The 19,823-nt window shown below is 48.7% G+C and overlaps 1 pseudogene; it reads right to left on the bottom strand.

The window, feature by feature from the left end:
• Positions 1–17,693: 17,693 nt before the first annotated feature.
• LOC124962057 (ATP-binding cassette sub-family F member 2-like) lies at positions 17,694–19,753 on the bottom strand (annotated as a pseudogene).
• Positions 19,754–19,823: the final 70 nt, after the last annotated feature.

The raw sequence follows: 19,823 nt of genomic DNA on the forward strand, positions 1-19,823 counted from the left end.
CCGTGTATTCTGTTTTGTTGAATTCTTGGCTGCAGCCTTGCTGCGTTCAGCAGGGTCTGCATCCACTCCTGCAGCCTCTTCTCAGGAGAGGCAAGGTTAGCCGATGGAGTCGAGAGTCCTCGAGGACTGGGTCCCGCTCTGTGTTGGCTGCGGACGGAACAGAGTGGTGCTGGGGCGTCTCCCAGGAGCGTGTGGTGTCAGGAAAACCTGGCAGGCCTGAGTGCCGGGTGCCCACTTCCAGGGCACAGGGGACACTCCTGCTGGGGGCCCCATGGTGCCCCTCCTGAGAGCAGGGGTGACCATCAGCCTGCATGCTGCCGAGATGGTGCCCGCCTCTGCATCCGCTTCCCCAGACAGCTCAGCTTCACAGCTGCTCCCGGCTCTGACGCTGACCTTCCCCTGAGGTGCCCACACTCCCTCCTGCCCCACCTGGACTCGCGGCACTGTGGTGACCCACACACCCATCTCCACCCAGGCCTGTGAGCTGGGAGCTCAGGGCTGGTCAAGTCCTGTCGAATGGATCATGCTGGGGTCACAGTGTCCCTCCCCAGACACCTCCTGGCCTCCAGCTTCCGTGAGGTGCTGGCCAGCCCCGGTGGTGCACGTTCCTCTGCAAGCTCTGAGGGGGGGGGGGCAGGGGGACAGGCCACTCCCTCTCTGGTTCATCCTGACTGTTCTCTGCCCTCCGAGGGCTCTGAGTCTTGCTGCCTGACCCCAGGTGTAAGGAAGAGAACCTGGGAAATCAGAACCCATCACGTCAGTTCAACAGCAGACGTTTTGTGGGCACCTACCATGTGCCTGGCCCTGTGGCCCCCAGGACACCTTTTTGAAGGAGCTAGGGTCTAGTGGAGAAAGCAGACCCAGCAACACCATTACCTGAGGGAGAGAAGGGGCCACAGGGACATGGTGAGGCAGAAAGCAGCCCAAGGGATTCTGGGTTGCTTCAAAGAGGAGGCAACTTTCAGGCTATACCTCGATGCAATGGAGGTTTAAAGCAGAAGAATGTTACTCGGTGTCTAATATCACTCTCAGTTAGTAACACCACAGTTTCCTGCTGAACTTATTTCAGTCCAGAAACTCAGTGGAATTTGGATCACTGTAGGTTCTCATATAGCCGAAATTACCCTCAATATGGTTTCCTTGGGCTGACAGGCATGTGCTCCCAATTCATGGTTACCACTAACAGTTCAGAGACTCAGGGTGTTGCAGAAGAGTGTCACGGGCAACCCAACTGGCTCTTATTTGGCACTTGAGACAGTTGTCACATAGTCCTTCCTTGCAGTTTCATATATTAAGGCATATGACAATGTTAGCTGGTCATGTATCACCTAAGGAAGGCCCTGGGCTGCATAGAGAGGTCCCCACAAGGTCATATGTAGCTGTCAGTTTGCGGCTCACATCCATCCGGCAGAGGATTCTTTCTGTCCACCCAACCCAGGCCCATCTCACCCAGGGGCACTGTGCCCTCAGCAGTTGACTGGTCATGGAATCAGAACAGGACAGGTTGGTTACCTTCAAGGAAACCTTATCCTCTGTGGTAGCATAGCCAGACATCTTGTCAACTGCAGAAATTCTGGAAGATTCTCTGGCCTTAGCCCCATCCCCGATACTCTAACTTTTGTTTGAATTTGGGTGGAGCCAGGGATGAGCCCAGGGCCTGTGTTTGCCAGGCTAACTCACCTCTGGCTGTTCTGGGTTGGGCCCTGGCATCAGAAGTGGTTCTGTTGGGAAGTGTGGTCCTGTGGGAGGAGCCCCCTTGGGGGCCCTTGGCTGCTGAGTGTGCGTAGTGAGATCACCTGTTCTCAGGCTTGTTTCCAGAAAGCCCTGGCCCTGGTTTCTGTCTGTGATGGACCTTTTTCCTGTCTTGTTTTTCTGGACCTCCTCGGTCAACCATGTCCACCCTGGCTACTCCCTTCTTTCCCATTCATACTCCAAAATTTTCTCCAGCTCCAGTGAAGTCAGTTAGGTCTTCTTTAGAGGGTACTGAAATCTCTGTTGTGATCCAGGATGTGCCGATTTGAAAGCTCATCTCCACAAGGACAAGCTCAGACCCCTGGTTCCCGTGTTGTTGAGTGCATTTCCGTCTTAATTAACTAAACTGCTACAAACACGGACTGAATATGTGTGATGGCTGACGTCCAATAGCAGTTCCTTTCTCACCTGCCTAGCAGGTTCAGAGCCAGACTCAGGTCCCCCCCTGTCTCCATGGGGTCTCGCATGTCCCAGGGCTGGGGACCATCTGCCAGCAGCCAGCGGAGCATGCGTGCAAGGGCAGAGGCACAGCAGCTTCCTTAAACTGCTACAGAGGTACCATGTCCATTCTGCTTGGGCAAGCACTAGCCACAAGGCAGGGCAGGGCAACACAGGCTGCTCAGGAGGAAAAGCCATGGGCCACAGCCGCCATGTTTCAGCTCCACCCACCCTGCCCCTCAGAGCTGAGGCCCCAGGCTCAGGAAATGGCCTCATCAGTCAGCAGGTGGCCGGGTGGGGCAGGCTGGCTCTGCCCCAAGCCCTAGCTCCTCCCACTAGCTCACACTTCCTCTGGCCATGGGCAGGGTCCGCAGGGGAAGTATGAGTGGAGACCCAGCCAGGGTTTTCATTTTAAATTTGTACATGGCACTTGTGAACCATTATAATAGACATTCCAGGGCAACACCACATATGTGTTTCCGAAAACCTTTCCATTCTTCAAAAATCACACTCTAAAAATAATAGGAATCACGAAAATTAGGACTAGAGGCAGCTACATCAAAACGAGAAACTAATGGGACCGAAGAAATGAATGGGTCTGTCACCAGATCACGTTAAGACGCTGCTGATCCTGGGGAAACGCAGTGGTGCTGATGGACCATTCGCACCTGGCTCACAGTCCGCCGGCCTCAGCTGACGCTCACTGCTGAAGACGCTGACTCATCCGCGGTGAAAGTGACCCAGACGGCGCATCTCATTTAGAGCAGAGGGGTCTTCCAGAACGTCGACTTCTTTCACGTTGAATTTTAGCCATCTGCTCGTCTCTGACCTTGAGCTTTCTTACTAGTGAGTGGGCAGATCCTGCTCTTGCTGTCGTGGGGAAAGGCAGGTGTGGCCCAGGTGTTTGTCTGTTTCAGAGGTGGTCGAGTGTGGCCCTTTTCATCATAACTTCTTTTGTAACTGAGGGAAAGGCCTTTGTTCCAGGTCATGCTATGGGGACCTCACACACTCCCGGTGGCTTCTTTCTTGCTCAGGTAGCACCTCTGGGTTGGCGCAGCTGTGCTCTGGATCTTTCTCATTCTGTGGCCCAGGCTGAAGATCACCCTAACTTCCACTCGGCACTGGTCTCAGGTCGAGGGAAAAGAAAGGTGGCAAGACCACAAGGTGACCTTGAAGCCTCAGATGAGCAGGAGACCTGGTGGCCTCTGCTCTTCTTCATGGCCCAGACGGAGCCGGGAGTCAGGCAGGGCCTCCCTCGAGGGGAGGCAAGGCAACTGTGGAAGGCACCCCCTCTCCTGTGGCTTCCTGGCCCCTCCACCCACAGCCGACCATGAGCAGGCCGACAGCTTCCGGCCCCTTTCTCTCAGGAAAGGAAGGCTCTGTCGGAACGTGTAGCGTTTTTCTAAAAGCCATCATAGTGGCTTAGCCTTTGTCTCTCGCTGTGGGAAAGGGTGCTCTGAAAACATTCCTGGGCTGGGAAAGCCAGGACTGCCCCCAGGCCGAGGGAGCCGTTCCAGGGGTGCAGCCTGGAGGCGGGAGGCCCAGGAGGCAGTTCCAGCAGAGAGGGAGCCATTGCCAAGGCCGCAGCACCCACCCCTGGAATGGCAGAGCCCCACACCAGTCCTCCTCCCACTCCCCATCAGGCCCACCTCCCCCTGGCTGAAGCCAAGGGAAGCCAGTGGACAGCGAGCCGGGCCACACCCTCTGTGGGGTCACCAGACGGCAAAGCAGGGAAGAAAAGGAAGAAGAGGAGGGAGCAGGGTGCGGATGAAGCACCCGGCGTCTGCCCTCCCCTGCAGCCCTGAGTGTGCTGTTTATCAGGTGCTCTCCAGCCCCACCTGCCCCACCTGAGCACCTATAGGAGGGAGAGGAGGGCTGGTCCCACCTTCTAAATGCATTAAAAAGTCACTAAAGCAGTTTAAGTTCCAAAAAAGACATTCAGAAACACTCACATCCTATTTTGAGCACCTGAAGAACAAGCAGTGTCTTTCCAGTTCCAGAGAAGGGGGGTTAGGCCTCAGGTGACTGTCCTGACAGGTGCACACAGATGGCTGGGAGGCTGTTGGACAGGTGCAGGGTGGTGGTGATTGTGTGGGCACCCTCCCCTACACTTTCCCTTTCCCTTATTTTTCTTGAAACAACCTCAAACTTTAAAAAAAAGTGTATAAATACAATAGGAACTCTTTCCTACCTGTTTGAGAGTAAGCTGCTGACATAATGCGCCACCGCGCCCAAACGCTCGGGTGTGCATTTCTCCTGTGCAACTACACAGCCATGGAAACCCACAGGCACCCCGCTGCCAGCCCACCTGGGGTTGTCCACCAGTCTCTCAGCAATGTCCACGAGAGCAGGAAGGTCTAGCTGAGAACCACTCCATGCCTGAGTCTGTGTCTTTCCTGGATCTCTGTGACTTTGACCCTGCTGAACACAGCCAGGTATTTGGTAAAACGTCTCTCGACCTGAGATGTCTGATGCTTTCTCTTGATTAGCCCAGCCTCTGACAAGACCATCACAGAGGCGAAGCTGTTCTCCTCGCAGCTGTCGTGCCACACAGGTTCTGCGGGATTTCTTGTTTCCTGTTACTGGGGACAGTACTTTGACCCCTGGATTAAGGTGGGGTCTGCGAGTCTTCTCCATGCCAAAGCTACTCATTTCCCACTGCAGATCCTAAGTACTGGAGGATCTTAGAGAATTCCTACAGCCCTCGGTTCTCACCCAAACTTTCATTTACCCGTGGATCTATGAAACCTTCCTAGGACGCGTGTTTCGGCCAGGTTCTAACCCATGGCTACTATTACTCTGATCCTGGAGTTGCCCCCGAGCTGGAGTGGGAGCCCTTTCCAGCTGGCTTCTCTGACCGCTGAGGGGTCCCTCCTGTTCCTTGCACACTTCCTCACTTCCTGCCACCTCTCTCTAGGCTTCTTGTGTCCTGTTTTGTCCCATCCCGACATCAGCCATCAGCCTCGGATAGTGGAAGGTGAACTGCAGAAGCCACGGTCTGAGAAGGAGGTGTGCTCACTGCGGCTCGGGCCCTCTTGGCAGTGGAAAGACCTAGTGCACGAGCCGCTCGACTTCCCATCTCTGTACTTACTTCTATATTCCTCTCTGTATTGAAGAGGATCAGCTCCCAGCAGTGCCTTCGGTTCCACCCCAACACCACTGGCTCCGTCTGCCTTGACCCTGGGTCCCCTTTCCTTGGCTTATGTACGTACCGAGTCAGTTCCGCTGGGTGGCCACGGTCTCCTTCTCACTCTGGCTCTCTGCTGTGTGGGCCAGGCTAAGGGTGCTCTGACTTCCACTAGAGGAAGGACCCCACTGTAGGGATTCTCCTACTTCTCTTGTAGGAGCCATGTGGCTTCTGCTTCGCGTTTAGACGGCTGGCTTTCCTTGGACTGAAGATTGGGTGCAAGGGGTTCAACTTAAGGGTTGGTGCTATTTTAAACCGTGTAGATCCAATTGTTCCAGCACCTTCGTAGAAAAGCCTTTTCTCCCCGCACCCCTTGGCTAACCTTGGTACCTGTATTGGTCAGGGCTCTCCAGAGGAACAGCATCAACAGAAGTGTGATTATGACAAGGGGATTTATCGGATTGGCTTACACACAACAAGAACCTGGAGAGTCCACAATGGCCGTCTGCAGCTGGAGACCTGGAGGATCCAGCAGCTGCACAGTCCAAGAGGCGGAAGCTCCAGAACAAGAAGGATCAACAGTGCTACCCTAGTCCCAGACCAAGGCTTCTGGAAACTCCCTGGAGAATCACTGGCAGAGTCCGCTTGGGAAGAGTGAAGAAGCAAGAGTCCGATATCCTCAGACGACGGAAGCAGCAATCAAGAACCCGTTCAAGAAGAGCCCAGCTTGGGTCTGCATCTGCTTCCTTGTTCTTCCAGCCTTTATTCCATCCAAGCCACCATCCTATTGGGCGGTGCTGCCCACGCTTAGGGAGGGGCTCCACTTCAGTTCCTATCCCACATGCCAATCATTCCTAGACACGCCCCCATGGACACACCCAGAGGCCTCTTAATCATCATCTCTTAATCCAATCAAGTTGACAACTCAAATTAACCATTACAGTATTGTTACCAAAAACAAAAAAAAACCCCAAAACCCCCAAAACCAACCCACCATCCACGTGGCTCTGTTTCTGGACTGTATGCTTTTCCATCGAGCTATTTGTCTGTTCTCACACCAATCTTGCACTGCTTTGGTCATCTGTCTATAATAAGTCTTGAAATCAGCTAGAATCCTAACTTAGTTCTTCTTCAAAGTTGTTTTGACTATCCTAGATCCCTCGCTTTTCTACATGAATTTGAAAATTAACTTTAAATTTATAAATGTTTGTAATTTTGATTAGTATTACATTTAATTAACAGATTAAGTTGGAGAAATTGGCATCTTAATATCTGAGTCTTCCAATTATGAGCATGGTATATTTCTCTTATTATTTAGGTCTCTAATTTCAGGTATTTTGTAGTTTACAGTAAGAGGATATGCAGTTATTTCGTTAAATTTAAAATTTGTTAGATTTTTTTGATACTATTATAAATGGAATTAGTTTTTAGATTTTTCATCTGTTTTGCTTATTTTGAAGTTCTGTTATTAACCACACACATTTAAAATGATTGTCTTCCTACTTAATCAACCTTTTTGTCAGTAGGAAGAAATGCTCTTATTTATCAGTGTTAATGCTGTCTCAAAGTTTATATTGGCTAATATTAATATGACAACCTTGCTTATTTTCTTCATGTCTTTTAGAATTATTTTAATAAAATAATTTATTTCATTATTTTAAATATTATATTTAAAATGGAGTTTCCTTTTAAAATCCATTCTGATGATTTCTTTCTTTTAAATGGAGGGTTTGTTTCCATGTAATATTATTCATATATTATATATACTATATATTATATAATATGTTACACATGCTATATATTATATATACTAGGTATTAAGCACACATATATACTATATATTAAACATTTTAACGATTTGTATTACACACTACATGGTAGTATGGACTATATGATATGTATTATTGTGTATGTATGGTATGTATATAAAATACGCACTAAGTGTTTCCTCTCGGGAGAACAGAGCTCGGTACAAGAACCCCACAGCCCTCCTCTGAGAGGCTAGAGAAGATCTGGTTGAACATGGAAAAGGCCTGTAAAATCTCTGGTCCTTTGGTGCCCCTGCCTGAGGCCTCTGTTGGGGCGAGGAAGCTCAGGGGTGGAGGACATGACCCTGTCCAGTGTGAGAGGCTGGAGACAAGATGCCTGAGCCTCCTCCAGCAGCCGGCTCATGATACTTTGTTATTTCCCATTACCTCATTCCTCCCGGTCCCTGTGGGAGAGGTCCTTGCCCCAATTCTAACTCACTGAGCTTGGGATGGGCCGGCTTAGGCTAGGCTCCTCTGGGATGGGTGTCCAAGGAGGTGGTATCAGCAGGCAGAAAAGATGGAGCAAGAGAGTGGGGTCGGGAGTGAGTCCAAAAAGTCTGCGCTCCTGAACCGGCCGTCGCTGTGGGCAAGGAGGGCCCAAGCCCACTCTGGGAAGCTGAGGAGACAGTCCTCAGGTTGTCCCACTGGAGGGTGAGCAGCTGGAGTGTTTGCCTACCAACGACGTCCGTGCAGATTCTACTGGTTAAGGGCCGTTAAGCTAAACGTGGCCTATTCTTCATGAGGAGCTTCAGCCTCAGTCAGAAGTGAACACACTGCAAGCCTAGCAACTCGGAATCTGCCGGTCTCGGCCAATCAGAACGGCCAGCGTTGGCCGGTTGAGCGCAGGTGTCCTCTGTCCAGGCCACATTCAAATAAGGCAAAGGCGTCTGCCTGGTACTTCTGTTTGCTGTGGATAGCTTCCTCTCTCTGGCTATAAATACAGCCTGCACCCGTGGTAGAGTGGAATCTTCTGAGTTGCTGCCAGATTCTAGAACTGCCAGCAAAAGCCAATTAAGATCTGCAAAACTGGGTTCCTTGTAACTGCCTTTTACAGGGTTGTTTCTGGGCTCCACTTCCCTGTGCTTCCCGGTGCCCCTGATGGGTGGGTGGCATCCTCCAGAGGCAAAAGAGAAGAGACTGCAGCGCGTGCTTGCACAGTGCACAGGCTGAGCGCTGACCGGCGCTTCCTGGCTGCACTGAAGTCAGGTCCCAGTGAAGGAGGCCTAGGTACCACATGTATTGGCCCAGGCTCTGGTCTCAGGCCAAGCCTCCAAGTGGCCCCGACTCAAGGAGCCCAGGCCTCAGGGGCCTCCTTAGGACTCCTGGTCAGTCAGGTCTCCAGGGTACAGCAGCAGCCCAGTCTGACCTCTCTGGTTGTTTTCTCTGCTGAGGCTTCAGTGCTGCAGCCAGTTCCAGAGGCCGTGGGCCTCCACAGCCCCTCGTTTCTCATGGTGGCTGAACGGACACGACTTGGCCGGGGCAACTGGGGAAGGGCTAAGGGCCCCGCTGCACTTCCCAGCTGGAGTCCTCCAGGTCAACCAGGGGCCAGGGCTGAGGATGCCCCTCTCTATCTCCTCTGGGAGTCCTCTGGCCCTCCACCCAGAGACTCCACCTGCTGCCGCGTCCCCTCCTCGGGTGGTTTCTTCTCACTGGTGGCCCTCCGGCCAGCTCCATGCATAACCAGACCGGGTGGCCTCTGCACAGGCAAGTGTTTACAAGAGGCGTTGCAGCCTCAGATAGGAAGCCAGTGGGGCCTCCCCTCAGCTGGCCTGCGAAGCCAGCGCATCTGACCTTGAACTCAAGGGAGAGTATCTGCACCCCAGAAGCCTCGACAGGTTCTAACTTTGGATTCACTGCTGAACAATATATTCCAAGACACCAACCGAAAGAAACAATACAGAGGATTGTACAAAGGTGGTGCCCCGGTTACCTCAGCCCGTCTCAGGCCACCCCTGCAGAGCCGTACACTTGGTTCGAGCCGTCTTGACACTGGGATTCTTTTATTCCACTGGATGCTGTTGTACGAAGTTGTTAAAAACAGTACTGTCCCTTTTGTGTTTATTGTCAGGATGTTGTTGAGGACACAGCTCACATTTGTTGAATCCACCAGAGAATTTTCTCAAGTCCTCCTACTAGGAAGGTCATGGTTACTCATGAACAACAAATTCGTTATGTGCATAGTTTCTGTTTAAGGACACCACGAAGCACGCGTGACTTGTGTTTTCCTCTTAAAATGGTTGCTAGGAAGCTCCAGGTCAAACTCACACACACCCAGGCCCTGGACAGGATGTTCCTAGGTGGAGCTGGTGAACGAGGGTCTCCGGGCAGCGTCTTCCCCTCGTTCTCATCTTCACACGGACCTCGCGTTACCTAGTTCTCATCTTCCCTGCGTTTGTGGAACTCACCTGAAGTCTTTCAAAAAGCAGATGGGAGTGGAGAGTGGGGAATGAGGACCCAGACGGCGGGGAGCAGCCCTGGAGCTCCGGGGGCTGTGGCTGTGGCTGTGGGAGGCCAGGAAGTGGCCGGGCCTTCTGAGGACACCTCGAGGGTCCCAACGGCAGGCTTACCCAGCAGGTGGCCTTCCACGCCCCTCTTCCCCAGTCCCTCGGGCTCCCACGGTCACGAGCTTTCCTGCTTGCACGTGGAAGTCGCTCCTCAGGTTCCCAGCAGCCTGGACAGACTCTGGCAGCCTGGCCTGCAGCCAGGGCGAGCACCCACTCCGAGGCGGGCCTCCGTGGGGGCCTCCAGGACGGGCAGTGCCCTCGCAGCGCATCCATCCGCACCTCCAGGGCGGCGAGGCAGAAGGGCTGTCTGCAGGAAGACACCTGGACAGCGCCCAGGCTGTTCCTCCCCTCCCCCACCCAGCAATCGGAGCCCAGGCAGCTTCCAATTTCTCCGTGCCGCCCGCCAGGATGGGCAGGGCCTCACTGTGCCAGCAGGGATTATCCCAAGTCGCTGGGAGGCGGGAGGCAGCAGCTGTCTGGAGGAGGCACTTTGCAAGGCATAAGCAGGTGTCCAGGAAGAGGCTTCAAACCTCTGAAACACTCACCACCAACTTTCCAGAAAAATCAGACTCAGCAAATCCCAATTAGCTGGTCTCCCTACCTAAATATCTTGTGGTATGTGAATGCATGCTGACAGTTGTCAAGGGGGGAGACCGTCCTTCAGAGGCTCAGGAAGCCGCTCAGGGGATGAAAGAAGTACTGGGCTTTATAAAGCAAAGTCACAGGCCCACCCCATTTTCATCTTCATGCCACTATCAGCCAGGCATTATTAATCTCAATTTATAGATGAAGAAACTGGGCCGGGGTTGTGGCTCAGTGGCGGAGTGCTTGCCTAGCCTGTATGAGGACCTGGGTTCCATCCTCAGCATCACATACAAATAAACAAACAAAATAAAGGTATCGTGCCCATCTACAAAAATATTTTTAAAAATAAAATAAAGGAAACTGAGGCTTGGAACATTGAAAAGGCACTTGTCAAGCTTGGATCGCGAAGCTGGTTATTGACAGAGACAGGACCCAGTCTCAGGTCTAACTACTCAAGTTCTAGGCTTCATTACTGAACTGTTTCTTTCAGAGAGTATGTTTGTCAGCTTTGTGTCACTGTAACAAAATACCTGAGAAAATTTTCTTAGAGGAGGAAAAGTTTATTTTGGCTCAGACTCAGTGGGCGAGCATCTCAGTGGGTTCAACCCTTGATGCCAAAACAAACCAAAACCAAAAGAACCATTGATACGTGTGACTACACTAAATTTAATAAACTCTATTCACTAAAACTAATCCCCCCCGCAAAAAAAAAAAAAAAAAAAAAAAAAACCTAGCTGGGTGCAGTGGCACATGCCTGTAATTCCAGTGACTGGGGAGGCTGAGGCAGGAGGATGGCAAGTTCAAGGCCAGCCTCATCAACTCAGGTCCTGTCTCAAAAAATAAAAAGTGCTGGGGATGTGGCTCAGTGGTCTGGCACTCCTGGGTTCAAGCCAGAGTAGAAACTGCAAGCCCTGAATTCATGACAGCACCGCTGCTGGAGGAGGGACCAGAAAGCAGAGGAATGAGCGCTGCCGGTGGCAGTGTGGTCACCAAAGAGGGTTGTCCCAGGCACGATCATTGCTGATTGGACACTTCCAATACCCCACCTGATAACCTGAAATGTAGTCAGCATGGGCAATTTTTGAGTCTCTACCAAGGCTGAATTAAGAAAGAAAAAGAGAGAGAGAGAGAGAAGGAAGGAGGGAGGGGAGGGAGGGAGGGAGGAGGCAAAGGAATTGAGGCAAAGAAATCGAGTTAAATAGTACATTTAAAGGACAGCAGAGAAAAGTTTTAATAGAAGCTTTTTGGTGATTCAGGCAATAAAAAAGAAAAATGCAGTTTTTTTCCCTCATATTATGGTGTCTTCATGGTTGTTTAAGGCAGTTTCTGCTAACTGATGTGGAAGAGGCTGGAGGTAGTGACTTACCTGAGACTTCCATTCCACTTGAGAAAATGAAGGTAGAGGGTCCTGTGTGCTCATCCAGTAAATTGTGAAATTTTATGTCCTTAACTTTTTGCAAGGGAAAAATTATTTTTAAAAAGCCCTGAAACATTCAATGCAGCCCCAGTTGGATGCCACCTTATGATTTTATTCACCCACCACCAGTTTGAAGAATCTAAAACGTCCATTTCACCATTTAAGATGACAGACAAGGATGACAATTTAAATAAATTTGGTTTCTGGAGAGCTGAGAGGCAAATCTCCCAGCAGAGTCCAAGGAGAAGCTATCATTTGTACTAGAACTTGCTAAAAATAGCGAGCATTTTCTGCATCCTGCTGGCCCACCGTGGTGTTCAGCACAGCTACTCAGATGTTGGAACAGGTCACAGAGGAGGCTGGCAAGCACGTAAGAGGCCTCTGACTAGTGACCTCAGACCCTGACTTCTACCAGGTGCTGTCTGACAGGTTGGTACACACCCTGGTTTCAGTTTTATCCCTTTGAACCTCACAAATGGCATAACAACTTTGGCACATATTTGGATTTAGGTGTTTGCTGTTTTACATCCCTGCCACATCACCTCACGTTCAACTGTCTTGGAATAATTTTCTCTTGAAAGTCCTTTACTGTAAAAGTCTAATGATGGCAAACTTCTGTTAAACCTACAAATGCATTTAGTTTATCACTCTTCTTCAAAGATATTATACTGGGTTCAAAAGTTTGGTTTGGTAATTATTCTCTCACAAGTTTTGAAGTACTTCTCCACATACCGAGGCTGCCGCAGCTGCTCTCCAGGTCTACTATGGTGTTCAAGTTTTCCCTTCATTTTCTCTAGGTTTATTTATTCACTTCTTAAAAATTTCAGTCATTATTTTTGCATAATACTGCTACGTATCCATTCTCCCTATTGTTTCTCAGCAAGGATCCCAATTAGACTTCATTTTTTCCCCTCTCTTTTGCTACATTCTAGGTAATTTCTTTAGAATCATCTTCCAATGCAGTAATTTTCTTCTCAGATATAATTTTTTATTGAGGGTCCTGTTTCTTCATTCTTGCTCATTTAAGTAGACACTGCTTCTCTTTTGCGCACATGAACTGTTTAGACACTTCACACCTGCCTGTCCCCCTCATCAACAGTCTCTTCGACGCACCTGCTGTCCCCCCTTCTGACAGTCCCAGCGTCTGCAGTCCTCATGGGAACTATTCTGGACACTGCTCTGGGAACCTCCACCTTCCTACACTTCACATGCTTAACGAGCTTACGGTTTCCATGTTGATTTATAGACATCCTGGAGACCAAAGGGGGAAATGTTCCTTGAGAGGACTGCCGCCTGTTCTGACCCTCCGAGCCGGCCCCCTCTGCAGTCCCTGAGTGGTCAGACGCAGGCTGCGGCTCCCCATTCTTGGTATGTCATATTTATCATTTAGATTAAATTCTTGGTATGTCATATTTCTCATTTAGATTTCTTTTTCGAGTTCTGGGGACTGGGTTCAGGGCTGTTGTACCACTGAGCAACATACACAGGCCCTTTTACATTTGAGATGGGGTTGCCCAGGCTGGCCTGGAACTTGCGACCCTCCTGACGCATCCTCCAGTCACTGGGATTACGGGCATGCACCAGTGTGCTCAACTTCTGTTCTTGTTTTGGGGTTCGGTGGGGTGGGTACTGGGGATTGAACCTAGGGCCTCGTACAGGCTGGGCAAATGATCTACCCCCGAGTTACCTCCCTGGCCCTAGAATGTTATTTTTAAATACACCTCAACACTACTCATTTAGACCAGGAGTTGAACGGGTCTAAACAGTAAAGGTCTAGATAGTAAATATTTCATTTCACAAGACATACAATCGTCATTACTAAAATCTGCTGTTATAGTGTAAAATGAATCATGGATTATAACTAGACAAATAGTGTGACTGTACCTCCATAAAACCATTGACAAAAAACAGGGCAGGCGAGCTTTGGCCAGAGGGTCATGGCTTGCCAATCTGTGATTTAGACAGCATGTTTTAACACTTTACTTGCTAAACAGAGCTTCTTGTATTTGTTTTATTCAACGTCATCTTTCTTCTTACTGGAGAACACCCTCTAGTCATTCTTTGAGAAAAGAGCCTGTAAGTGGTAAGCTTTGAATGTTCTAATGGTCATGTGCTGCGATATGGCATTCTGATCAGTGATGGACCATGCATATATATGAGATACGATGGTGGCCCCAGACTGTCTAGTGACACCATAGACAACTTTGTGTAAGTATACTCTACGATGTTTACACAGGCACAAAACTGCTGACACTTTTAAGTGAAAAGACAAGTCCCAAATGACAGGAAATATTCACAAATCATTTATCTGTCAAGAGTCATTACATACAGAAATCTCAACGTTTAAAGGAAACAGCAAGTACTGATCCACGTGGAAGTGGCACTGAGTTATCCATTAGGTCTAGCTACACTAACAACGGATTTTTAACAGATAGGAGCGCCATGTTTTAGAAGATGGCATATAGGATTTTCTTAGCTGGAGAGGGAGAATTCAAGGCCTGGTTTCAAAGTTTCAAAGAACAGACTGACTCTTTTGTTGGGAGATAATGTAGCTGGTGATGTGAAGTGGAAGCCAGTGCTCACTGAAAATCCCAGGGCCCTTAAGAATTGTACTAATCCTCCTTGGACTGTGCCCTATAAATGGGACAAAACGTGGGATGACCACACATCTGTTTACAACATGGTTTCACTGAATACTTTAAGATATGCTGGTGGGAGTGGATTCCTTTCAAAATTCCTGACAATGCACCTGGTCAGGCAAGACTTCTGAGAGGTGGCAAGATGAATGCTTCACACCTACTAACACTGCATCTGCTCTGTTGCCCATGATCAGAGAAGTGTTTACTCTCAAGTCTTAGGAATTCCCTTTTATAAGGTTATTGCTGCCATACCAAGTTATTCCTCTGATAGATCTGGGTGAAGTAAACCAAAAACTTTCTGGGAAGGATTCACCATTCTAGATGCCACAAAGAACATTTGTGACTCATGATAGGAAGTTAAAATACCAACATCCATGGAAGTTTGGAAGAAGGTGATTCCATCCCTCATGGTTGACTCTGAGGGTCTTAAGACTTCAGTGAGGAAGTAACCTGATGTGGCGGGAACAGCAAAAGAACTAGAATCAGAAGTGGAGCCTGAATATGTGACATAATTGCTACAATTTCAAGATAAAACTTCAATGAATGAGGAGGAGGGGATGCCTTTTATGGGCAAAGAAAGTGTTTTCTTGAGATGGAATCTACTCCCGAAGACACCGGGAAACACTGCTGAAACAACCACCAAAGACTAAGACCATTATATCAACTTAGTGATAAGGCAGTGGCAGTGTTTCAGAGGACCAACTGCAATTATGAAAGGAGTTCTACTGTTATGATTTGAATCTAAATGTCCCCCAAAAGCTGATGTGTTGAAGCCTTGATCCTCCAATGCAGCAGTGTTCAGAGGTGGGGTCTCTGGAGGTGACTTGATCACGAAGGCTCTGGCCTCATGAATACATTATTTCTACCTATAGCTTGATGGGCCACTGGGAGGTGCTATGAACCACAGGCGGGGCCTAGTTGGAGGCAAATCATTTGGGGCAGGCCTGTGAATGGTATATTCTGTCTCTGGCCCCCTTTTGCTCTCTTTTTGCTTCCTGGCTGCCATAAGATAAGCAGCTTTGCTCCAACACATGCTCCCTGCCACAATGTTCTTCCTCATCAGTCCCCAGAGAAAAATGGAGCCCAGCTGCTAGGGAATGAAATCTCTGAAACTATGATCCACAATAAATATTTCCTTCTTGAAGTTTATTTTATCAGATATTGTCACAGTAACAGAAAGCTAACACAGTGGGTAAAGGGGTATCATGGTAAGAGATCTATCATGTGGCAAAAACTGAAGAAACTGCCATATCCTTCAGCAGCCATCAGACTGATCACTCAGCAGCATCAATATCAAGGCAAGACCCTCCCCTAGCAAAAAAGACCGACTCCCTGAAGGCTCAGGTGATATTGGCATTTTTGAGTCATCAAGTACTTTTTAATTAAGGCGTGTAGTTTTCTTCACACCTAATGCTATTGCACATTTAGTAGAGTAAGCATAATATTTTTAAGTTTAAGTTTATATGGACTGGGACAAACCAAAAACTTCATGTGATTTGCAATATGGCCATATTTACTTTATGCAGTGATTTGGAATCAAACATACATCTCTAAGGTTTGCCTGTAGGCTTCTAAATTCCTTAGACATTTTGAAGATATTACTGCATTGTCTTCTTGCACCTGGCGTGGCTGACAAGAAAGAATCCCAAGGTCAATCTGATTTTCAGTTGTATTTTGTGGGTACCTTGCTCCTGTCTCTAACAATTTTCAAGGATCTTCTCCTGAAGATCTTTATCCTGAATAAGACAAAGCTACAGACAGCAATGCCACATGGCTCTCAGCAGGCCCTTTCTCCTGTAATTTCTCAATGTCTGATTTGCTTTGTTCCTCAGTGTGGGCTGTACTGTCATCTGTATTATTTTTAGTCATTTTGGGGGATAAAAGTAGACAGTGCGTGTGACTTTTTTCATTTTTAGAGGGTGGGGTGGGAAGGTTACTGGGAATTAAGCCCAGGGATGCTCCACCACTGAGCTTCGTCTCCAAACCTTTTTAAAATTTTTAAATTTTGAGACAATTCTCACTATGCTGCCCAGGTTGGACTGGAACTTGTGCCCCTCCTTCCTCAGTTTGCTGAAGTGCTGGGATTACAGGTGTGCACTGTAGCATCCAGCTTTAGTACTCTACCTTGAAACCTGTTTCTGGCTTTGTTTTGTCAGCACAAAAGCAAGCAGTTTGGCTTGATGGGCTATTTTCTTTCACCTCTCCTTCACAAGCATCCAGGTTTCAATCAGGGAAAAATTCTTAAAATCCCTCAAATGTACCCACTTCATTTCAAATATAAACTTTACAAAGTGCTATTCTTTAAATTCCCTTTCTCACATTATCTATTCTGAAATTTTCTCACTCTTTAGTTTCAGTATCTCAATAAAAGGGTTCCAGACTGTCCTGAGAACCTGCTCATCACAAAAAAATGAAGCATTCTCTATCCTACTACTCTAACTTGGATATAGCACCTTTTCTGAGAATTCACATACTTTAAAACTCACTAAGTATACAATTTAGTGGTTTTAGTATAATCACAAGGTTTTAAAACCATCACCATTAATTCCAGAATATTTCCATTAAACCCCAAAGAAACCTTGTATCCAGTCACTCCTTGTCACCCTCTGGCAACCATTAACCTAGTCTTTATGGATTTGTCCTTTCTGGAAAATCCACATGCAAACAGAATCATATAAATGTGGTCATTTGTGTCTGGCTTCTTTCATTGAGCATAATGTCTTCAAGGTTCACCTATGTTGTATATGTAGCACTCCATTTTTACAGTCGAATAATGATTCCACTTTATGACTATACCACCTTTTCCTTACCAATCTATCAGTTAATGGGCACTGGAGTCATACCCATTTTGGGGCCACGATGTCTAAGCTTCCGCAGGAAAACATTTTCAGTTCTCCTGGGTATAAACATAGAATGAACTTGCTGAATGATATGGTAACTGCAGGCTTAACTTTTTGAGGAACTGCCAAATTGGTTTCCATAGCAATAGTACCATTTTTTACGTTCCTATCAGCAATATTTGAGAATTCCAATTTCTCCACATTCTCGCTTATTTTCCTTTTTTGGGGGGGGAAGGAAGAGAGGGACCATGGGTTCCTCTTTCTTTATTGGACGCTTTGTAGATGTCACGCAGGTCTAAAAGTTACACTGTTAAATAGTTATTTAAAAATGGACCAGGACCAAAGCCCTGGTCCAGAGCTCCAAACCAGAAGCAAAAGGAACAGGGGCGGTGGGCTGGGGGTAATCCTCCAACATCACCAAAACCCAGAAAATGAGGCTCTTAAAACTCCTTCACACGCCAAACCCAGGGCGTGGTCCTTGGGCTAACCCTGGGGTACCCCTGGCTGCATATCTCTTAGGGCAATATTAACCAGCAACAGGCTGGAGGGAAGAGCCAGCGAAGTCCAGACACCGACAGATGTAACTGGAAGGAGGATGGGAAACGGACAGGTACTGTCCAGCTGTAGTAAGGTAACAGTGCAGCGAAGGCAGGCTGAGATGGGAAGAGGCTGGGGGCAGTATTGCAGCAATGCGGGAGTGCAGCCCCAGGGTCCTGTCCTGAGTGGCGGTCAGGTGACAGCTGGCAGTCCCCAAGTGGCGCTCCTGACCCAAGTGGGCCAAGGGCTCACACATTGTGGGTCCTCTTGGTGAGCTGGGGCTCCTTGTCTACCAGCTTGGACTTGAGGTGCTCCTTGTAGGCCAGGATGTCTCCAGGCCACTTGGTTATTGCCTAATTCTCACAGACCCAGATTTCCTGTGCGACCTGCTGAATGAGTCTGAAGTCATGGCTGACTAGCATCATACCACCCTCAAACTCGTTGATGGCATCTGCCAGGGCGTCAATGGTCTCAATGTCCAGGTGATTGGTGGGCTCGTCCAGGAAAAGCATGTGGGGGTTCTGCCAGGCCAGCCAAACTAGACACACTCGGCACTTTTGCCCATCTGACAGGTTCCAGATCGGGCTCACCTGCTGTTTTCCATATCACCCAATGATCTTCCTCATTTCCTCCTTGTCTTTGATCTCTGGGAAGCACTTCATCATATACTCCAAAGGGGAGAGATCTAAATCCAGTTGCTCCTGTAAATGCTGATGGTATCGCCCTATCTTGACATGAGAATGCTTCCGGATCATCCCATCTGTGGGTAGTAGCTCTCCAGTTAGCAGCTTCAAAAGAGTTGACTTCCCAGCTCCGTTGGGCCCTACCAGAGCCACTCGTGTGTCAAGGTCAATACCAAATTCTAGATTATTGTAGATGCAAGGCCCATCTTTTGTATACTTGAAGCTCACGTTCTGCACCATAATGACTGGTGGAGGGATCTTGCCACAGGGTGGGAAATAAAATGACAGTGTCTTATCGCTCACAATCCTTTCTGTCAGTCCTGATGCCATCATTTTCTGTAGTGTCTTCTCCTTGCTCTGGGCCTGTCGGGCCAGCTTGGCACTGCCATGACCAAACCTAGCAATGTAGTTCTTCATGTGTGCAATCTGATCTTGCTCCCAGTGAAACCTCTTCATCTGGTTCTCCTCCAGCTCCAGTCGTGTCTTCACATACTGATCATAATTACCCGTATAGTACTTCAGTTTCTTGTGCATATGGATGATATTGGTACAGACACCATTCAGGAAATCTTGGGAATGGGACACCAGGACCAGGATGCGCTTAAAAGTCTTCAGTTCTTCTTCCAACCAAACACAGGCGTCTAGGTCCAAGTGACTGGTGGGCTCATCCAGGAGTAGCATAAAGGGCCGAATATAGAGGGCTCTGGCAAGGGCAACCCTCATCCTCCAGCCCCCACTGAAGTCTTAGCTTCTTGCGCTGCATGGCAGGTGTAAAACCCAGTCCGTGCAAGATCCGTGAGGCCCGCATCTCTGCCTTGTCAGCATCCAGCTCCTCCAGGCGCTCATAGAGTTCCATGAGCTTCTCGCACTCCGCATCCTCATGAGCCAGTCGTTCAGCCTCCCTCTCCAGCATGGCCCGCTATGTGTTCACTTCCATCACACACTGCAAGGCTGTCTTATCACTAGGGGGCATCTCTCGAGTCAGATGGTAGATATCGATATGCTCAGGGATGGGCACTTCACGTTTCCCAATAGCAGAGAGCAGCATGGACTTTCCTATTCCATTTAAGCCGATGAGGCCATAACAACAGCCTGAGTTTAATTCCAGTTTGGTGTCACTGAGCAGCTCTTGACCATGAAAGGTAAGTGAGAGGTTGATAATGTGGACATCAGTACTATTGGGGTGAGAGGCCAGGACACCAGTGACGGCTCGAGCAGCAGCTTTCTTCATTTCAAAGTCCTCTAGCTCCTTGGTCAGTAAATCCACTTCTGTGGTCTCTGCCATTGGCCCCATTTTTCTCCTCTGCTGCCTGTGGTTCTGTCACAGCATCTCCATTTTCTTCATGTCCTTTCTGGGCCGCTGTTGAGCTTTGGCAGCTTCCTTCTTTTTGGCAGCCTTCTTCTTGGCCAGGTCAGAGGGCATGGTGCTGAACCAGAGGGGTAGGTTACTGTTCTTTCAGGGAGTTGGGCCTCGCCGCTCGGCCTATTTTCCA

Source organism: Sciurus carolinensis, chromosome 12, assembly GCF_902686445.1.
Source record: "Sciurus carolinensis chromosome 12, mSciCar1.2, whole genome shotgun sequence".
Taxonomy (NCBI): domain Eukaryota; kingdom Metazoa; phylum Chordata; class Mammalia; order Rodentia; family Sciuridae; genus Sciurus; species Sciurus carolinensis.